The sequence below is a fragment of the Melospiza melodia genome, chromosome 7, assembly GCF_035770615.1.
Source record: "Melospiza melodia melodia isolate bMelMel2 chromosome 7, bMelMel2.pri, whole genome shotgun sequence".
NCBI classification, from domain to species: Eukaryota; Metazoa; Chordata; class Aves; order Passeriformes; family Passerellidae; genus Melospiza; species Melospiza melodia.
In genome coordinates this window covers 9,676,027-9,683,201 of record NC_086200.1, presented here as the reverse complement: position 1 = coordinate 9,683,201, position 7,175 = coordinate 9,676,027, and the positions used below count along the sequence as shown (strand labels likewise).

The 7,175-nt window shown below is 49.7% G+C and overlaps 1 long non-coding RNA gene across 1 annotated transcript; it reads left to right on the top strand.

The window, feature by feature from the left end:
- The first annotated feature begins 3,916 nt into the window (after nt 1-3,916).
- Nucleotides 3,917-6,974, top strand: LOC134420493 (uncharacterized). The gene is made up of 3 exons (XR_010028366.1): nt 3,917-4,047; nt 4,777-5,016; nt 6,782-6,974. It is a non-coding gene; the product is annotated as an uncharacterized LOC134420493 (long non-coding RNA).
- The last annotated feature ends 201 nt before the right edge of the window (nt 6,975-7,175 follow it).

Sequence of the window (7,175 nt, the reverse complement as noted above, 5' to 3'; positions counted from 1 at the left end):
CTAAGTGGAAATCTGAATACTCACTTCTATGAGCTCTGAATTATTAGATAGTCATTGTTCGCCATATTAACAAAAATTAACATTCTGGCTATTTTTTTTACTTACAGTCAGCTCTTCAACACTCTTTGTAACACCAGAAAGAGTTTGTAGCAGTGTGAACCATGGGTTGGTGGAGCATTGCAGAAGGCTCCCATGCCAGCACTAAATGTTCACATTTACCATGGCATCCCTTCTTGCCTTTAATTCCAAGCTACAGCTCAGTTCCTCCAGTACAGATTCACACTTGTAGTCTGTATTTGCAGCTGGTTCTTACTTCCCTGTCCAGAAAAAAAATCATGCTGAGATCTCAAATCAAAATAAAATGAGGAGAGATTCAGGTTCTGGACAGGTATAGCAAGAACTAAGAGATTTTTTTGCAAATATGTTGAAAAGCAGTTTGTAGATGCTGCAAAAACGGCAGATTAAAGACTTGCACTCTAACTTGCAAGCTGAGGTTTGCCTGTTCTTTCTGGACTGATTTCTTGAGGCCAGACACTGAACCTAATCAGTAAGAAAATCAAAACCACAGGAGTAGTTTGGAGAATATTGTAAATTATTCTGTCATGGTGCTTTTTGCCTAAAAGTTCTGGCCATCATCTGATTGGAGTAATTAGAGGAGATCGAAGCCATCACACTGTGCCTGTGCACACAATTCCTTCCCAGGAGTAATCCATGAAGCAATGCTGACAAACCCACACCAGCAGCTGCTGCCACACAGTCATGAAGCAGAGAATTTGTATTTCTGCTACACTTGGACAGCTGAAGATGCCTCTGCTGAGCTAATTTTAGTGACTCCCCACCACAGATGAGACCTTGTGGTCAGTCTCCAACAAGTCAGGGCAGTTAATATTCTGCCTAAATGAAGTAAGTCTAGCAATACATAGACCATGGAGCCTGAGGAAAGCCAGCAGTTGTGGGAGATTTAATTTGTTTCTATATATTTATTTTTACTAATTTATTGCAGTCAATTATTTAAAGAATGCAAACTTATGGCACACTGTTGGCTGGAAGGTTGGTCAATCTTCCGTTCATGACTCCTCTGAAAGCATCACCCCAGTGTTTTTATCAGTAGCTCTTCCATCATCATGGCTCACACAGCATTTCCTGCAGCTCTTGCTGGAGCCAGGGAAAGGCACCAGGAGAAGGGGGAGAAAGCTGTGTGCAGAGACTGTGTCAGCTGAAGAGAAATTTGTTCCTCTGATTTGGCTGAATGGCTGCAGGAACCTTGCTGGCACTGCTGGCGGGGTGGCCTTTGGCAGGGCTGGGCAGAGTTTGGGGCCCAGGATCCCTCCTCTCGGTGGGACACCAGGGTGAGCAGCCCCTGTCCCAGGCAGGAGCAGAGGTTCTGTGGCTCTGCCCCGGGCACAGGGACCTGCCACTGCCATGAGCTCCTGCCGCGGCTCCTCTGGGGCAGCTCCTGCTCTGCAGTGATGATGGGCGCAGCTGGGGGTGGCTGCAATGGAGGGGGGCTTCCAGTGGGCTCTGCTGGTCTGCCACACTGGAGCCAGCAGAGCTTCTGGAAGGAGTCTCCTCTTGTGAGCTGCTGGAGCTGGCACTGGCCACAGAGCCGCTGTGTTCATCCCTGACAGGCCCAGAGCACAGCAGCCTCTGGGCCTCCTTGCTGCACGATGGCAGTGAGGAGCCATGGACCAGAGGTTCAGTGTGTGTGACTCAGTTTCCTGATAAACTGTGCTAAGAAAACCCTGCATCCCTCCTGCCAGATCTAAGGCACTCCAAGAAATTTGTTGGCACATTGGGAACTCAGAATTGTTTGCATTTTGAACAATTGTCTTATGAGTGCTTTTGATTGTTTTTGTCATTTTGTGTTGATTCAGTTGATCCTTCAGAGAAGCTTTCCTAATAATATAAAACATGGGGAATTGTGGAGACCCTGGGGGGCCATTCCCTGGTCTAGGGAGACACAAGAAGCTTCCCTCAAAAAGCTGTTAGACCCCATTGGCTCCTTCCCCTGTTCCTGTGTCTGTTCCTGCGTTCCTGAGCCACACCTTCCCTATTCCCTGATCAGCCCCCTTATCTTTGTACTGCCCCGAGATCAGGGTCAGCCCCCAGGCCCCTGTGGAGACAAACTGAGACCCTCTGTGTATGGGTGCTGGGACCTGAACATCTCCCTGCACAGCTGAATGAAACATCTGTGGAGATTATGCAAAGGTCCTTTTTGCTTCTTTACCCTGGACTGTGCTAGCAGCAATTCAGACTGCTACAGAGGAGAAGCTGCAGTACTGGCACCAAGATTTTGGCAACTTGACCATAGGCACAGAGGGCGTGCAGGATGCTGCTCTGTGAATTCCTTAACCAGCCATCTCTGGCGCTGGCATATTCCCTGCAGCTTCTGGTGCAGCCAGGGCCACCTTTGGGCCAGTAGATGACACTGTTATTTGAAAAATTCGGCCCACTCCTTGGGCAGGAGGCCATCCACAGACTCTGGTCCTGCAGCCCCTGCTCAGCTGGGGACAGTGTTCCCTGTGGGGAAGATGGAGCAGCCATCACAGGGTCTGGGGGGCTGTTTTCAGCAAGGTGGCCAGGCTCTCTCTCTGCTGGACTCTAGCAATTGTTTGGGGGAGCTGATGGCAAATTGTATGTAGTCCTGTTCATCCTACTCAGAAAACCTGACAGCTTCTATCATTCTTCTGCAGAGTGGGCACGCTGGATTTCTCTTTGCCCACTGCAGGATGCAGCCCAGGCAGAACTAGAGGGGACAGGGCAGAGAAAAATTCACATTCTTCTTAGATACCTGGCAGATGGGGCAGCTCCATTCTGTCCCCATGGCCATGTCTGTCTGTCCCAGCAGCAGGGAAGAGCTGAGGACCATGAGCTGCTCTCATCAGCAATCTTGCTTGTCCAGAGCCCAAGCTCGAGCCAGAGTGGTCCAGGCTCTGTCAGTGCCCAAACATACGCAGAAAGGGATGTTGTATCACAATCCATTCCTTGGTGAAGGAGGTCCATAGCAGCCCCAAGAGGCACCTCAGACACTCAACAGTCAAGGCAGTAACATATGGACAGGACACAGATGGCAGTTCATGGCTGGGAGAGCATTCGTAGACATATCCAAGGACAAATTTCCCAGGAACTCTCCACAGCTCTGGGATCTGCCCATCAGCTCTGTCAGAAGCTTCAGCAGAACAACCAAAGTCCTAAAAAGCAGCTTCCAGACACTTTTCCTACCATCCTGCCTGAGTAGCCGGGTTGCTTGCTGCAAAACACTCTTTTACTCCTCTTCCCCAATGCTCTGTGGACACTTGCAGCCAAAATAAAAAGCTCCTGGCCCTCTGTGTGATGTGATAATACAGCTTTTATATTTCCATGCTGGGATGAAAGAAAGCTGTGCTGTGGGTCAGGAGAGGCCAGGACCCACTTGGCCTTCCTGCAGGCTGAGGGGGTCCCAGCAGACATCCTGCTGCTTTTTGGGGAATGTGTGAGGGGGAGTGGAGGGGGTGACAGAGAGGCCGAGATCATAGAGTGGAAACTGAGCTCCAGAGTGGTAGTGCAGACTCTCCCTGCTGAATGCCTGCTGGGGCTGGCAAAGAAGGAAAATGCCCCAATAACAGCCCAGTGGCACTGTGTCTCAGGGACAGGTACAGGGAGGTGACAACAAACAGCAGCATGGCCCGGTCTCACAGCTCCTAGGAAGCAGTGACAGAGGGGCCTCATGTGCCAGAGATATCAGAAAGGCTGTCTTCTCAAATGGCCACTCTGAAACCCCTCTCTTTGCCTCTTGGGTTTGTGAATGCTTTTGACAGCCACAGCATCCTGGGGCAACGCGTTCCACAATTTCATTAAGGGCTCCTTGAAAAGCACCTCCCATTGTTCAACTGAGCTGCCAGCCTGGTCATTTCAGAGGGTGCTGCCTTGGTGGAGAGAAAAATCAATCTTCTGCCTTTCAGGGAGCTGAAGGAGGAGGGACTCTTCACCATCAGACACCTGGCTGGATCCCATTCAGAGGTCCTGCTTTGTAGACTTGGTGAGGTTTGCTTGGCAGTTACCAGCGAGGTGAGAACATTGTTCTGAATTGTCCCCCATACTTCATACACGGTGTGTAGAGTAGGTATGTGCATGTTCATCCCCATGTGTGCTCAGGATCTGCCTTCATTTCTGCCTGAGATTTCTAGTGTCTGTCAGCTATCTGTAGGATCTGTGGGCACATGCAGCTGTATTTACTGGCAGGTCAGGTATCTGACACTCATCTTTGAGTGTGGAGCCTTTATAATGCAATGTGCAAATGCAAAAAACTGAGACACTAATGACGTTATTTGCCAGAGTCCCAGTCTCTGCCCAAGCTGTAATTCAACACTGCAAATTATTCTGTAGACCTGAGCCTGTGTTTTCTGTTTCCTGGCTGAGTGCTTCAACTGCTGGTGCTGCTTTTTTGAATGGGAGCACCTGACTCTTTTATCTTTATCACTTGTGCATTTATGATTTGAAAGCAGCCCTTGCTTTATTTTCTAGTAAAAGGGCCTAAAATCAAAGCTGTGGACATTTTAGTAGGGTTAAGTAGAACACTTAAAGAAATTTTTATTTTAGGCCTGCAGTGAGAAGGTCTGAGGCCAGAAATTGGTGCCAGAGTAAGTGCCTTTCTGTGCTTGTGCTCTTCTGCTCTTCTTGTAATTTTATGTTCCTCTGGACACAGTGGGATGTGTTGTCAATTCCTGGGACTTCTGTTGAAGGCAACTGATTTTCTTTCCAAGGTGATTCTTATGTTTCCCCTCTTGATTTCCCCAGGTGACCAACCTCCATTCCAAGGTGTCCTGCTCTGCCATTGTCACTCTGGGAGAGCTCTCTGTGACCTTGAAGAAGGACATGGACTCTCAGGTGGATGAGGTTGCTCGGGTCCTTCTCCAGATGGTGTCCAACTCCCCAGAATTTGTTCAGAAAGCAGCCAGTCAGACCCTGGGGATCATGGTGGAGAATGTGACTCCTGCATGAGCAATGACTGCTCTCATGGACATGGGAGTCAAGCAGGTTCTTCTTCTTTTAGTGATATTCTTCACCTTCGTGTGTGTGGATGGGAGAAGGGATGAGACAGAAAATGGGATTGCTGGGAGGGAAGGGTCCTGTATCCTGCATCTTCTGTGAACTCAGTGACTTGATTCTCCAGTCAACCTCACTTCTTTCCTCTTGTCACTTATTTCTGCCCTCCTGCAGCCCATTAGTTCTCAGAATCACAGAACTGTAGAATATGGGGAGTTGGAAGGGGCCCATCAGGACCATCGTGTCCAGCTCCCGGCCTTGCCCAGAACAGCCCAAGGGTCACACCAAGTGCCTGAGATTGCTGTCCAAATGCTCCTTCAACCCTGTCAGGCTTGGTGCTGTGACCACTGCCCTGGGGAGCCTGTTCCAGTGCCCAGCCACCCCCTGGGTGAAAAACGCTTTTTCCTGATATCCAAACTAAAGATCCTCTGACTCAGCTTCCTGCTGCTTCCTGGAGTTCTCCCAGTCTGTCAGATTTTCCTAGATGTGGTGACTGATGGGGAAGTGAAAGTGCCTGCAAAGGCCAAGGATAGAGCCTTGTGCTTTTGTGAGCAGAGGGGCAATTGCAATTGCAGCTGTGAGCAGTATTTGGTATTTCACATCTCTAACCACAGAGGCCCTGGGAAAACCATGTCTCCTCATGATGCCACTAACTTGAGAAATGAGGAGGGTCCTTGCTGGGGCGTGGAGCACATGGGGGACAATCTGCTGGGTGTGGCACAGCCTGCACAGCAGGTGCAGCTCCTGCCAAAGGAGTCTTGTATGACTGTCCTGGCCTTAGAGCTCTACTTTCTATGCGAACTGATGTTTCATGTTAGCCTTGAGAAGATGAATCACTTTACAGGCACCTCCACAGGCCGACAGCCATGGGACAGTTGGAGCAAATGCTGCCTTAAATGTTGGTGCTGGACCTGATAGTTCCCAAGAGACACTCTCTAGAACAGGACAGCCTGGCTAAACTGTCTGCCACCCTTTCCTCAGCTTTGCAATAGGGTAAAACATTCAGATGGATCTATTGCCAAGCCCCACAGAAGAAACAGGCTGCATTGCTGGATATTCTGCAACTTCATAGCCCACAACGTGTTTTCCCTGCATTTGTTGTTTCCCAAAGTTCTGCAGATTTGGGGATACATGGCTGAAAAGAGCCTCAATCCTGCTGCAGGTCTCTGTGGTGTGCATCTGCCCCCGCTCTCTCCATTGCTCTTCCTAGTCATGGCATGGGGGCCTGGAGCAGCTCCAGATTAATGACAAGATGAAGGGCAGTCATGGCTCAGCCGCATGCAGAGGTGAGGGGGGAGCTGGGCCAATCTCTGCTGGCAGGAAGGGTCTTGTGGCAGCCCAGAGAGGCTGTGCACATTGCCAGGGAACAGCTGTGCCCTGCATGTGCCCCTGCAATGAGCTGTGCTGCTGCCAGTGCCCCTGGAGCTGTGGGGCTGCTGAGCTGTGGGGCAGGCAGAGGAGCAGGAGGGTGCGTGTGCAGCTGAGCCATTCCTGGGGAGCACAGGGCTCTGGGCTCCCTGCTGTCCCAGGGCAGCCCAGAGGCCAGGCTGGGCCTGTGCCAGCTCTGGGCAAGTGGCTCAGGGTTTGCCCTGGCCTGCCTCAGTGTCTGCCAGCAGGAGCATGTTTCCCTGTGCAGCTGTTTGGACATTTCCAGGAAATGTGTCCCAGGAATTATGGAGCTTCAGATGCTTAGGTTTACATGGTGGCCTCTGTTAAAGTTTGCCTCTCTGTTAAACTTTGTGTCTCCATTTTGCAGATCTGGCTGGTTACAGTCCTACCGAGAAGTTTCCTTGGGAAGAACACAGTTTCCATTGGAAGAACACTTCTGATGTTCTCTCACCCACAAAGTCCTCGCCTCCCATCCAGAAGAGCTCTCTTTCCTCCAAGCTCAGGAAGAATCTGCCGCCTGTGTGAAGAGTGTTTGAAGAATAGGATTGATGCGTTAGGCTTGATAGTTACAGATGTACATATGTTCTGATCTTTAGATGTAGTTTTGAACTAATGTGTTTTGATTCTGTCTTTAAGTTTTGATGACATGTTTTTAATTCTATATATTTCATTTTGATGATGAAAAAAAGTAAATAAATAAACAAAATTGAAAAAACCAAGAGGAGAATGTGAGACCAGGACCTGCCAGCCTAGAGATTATG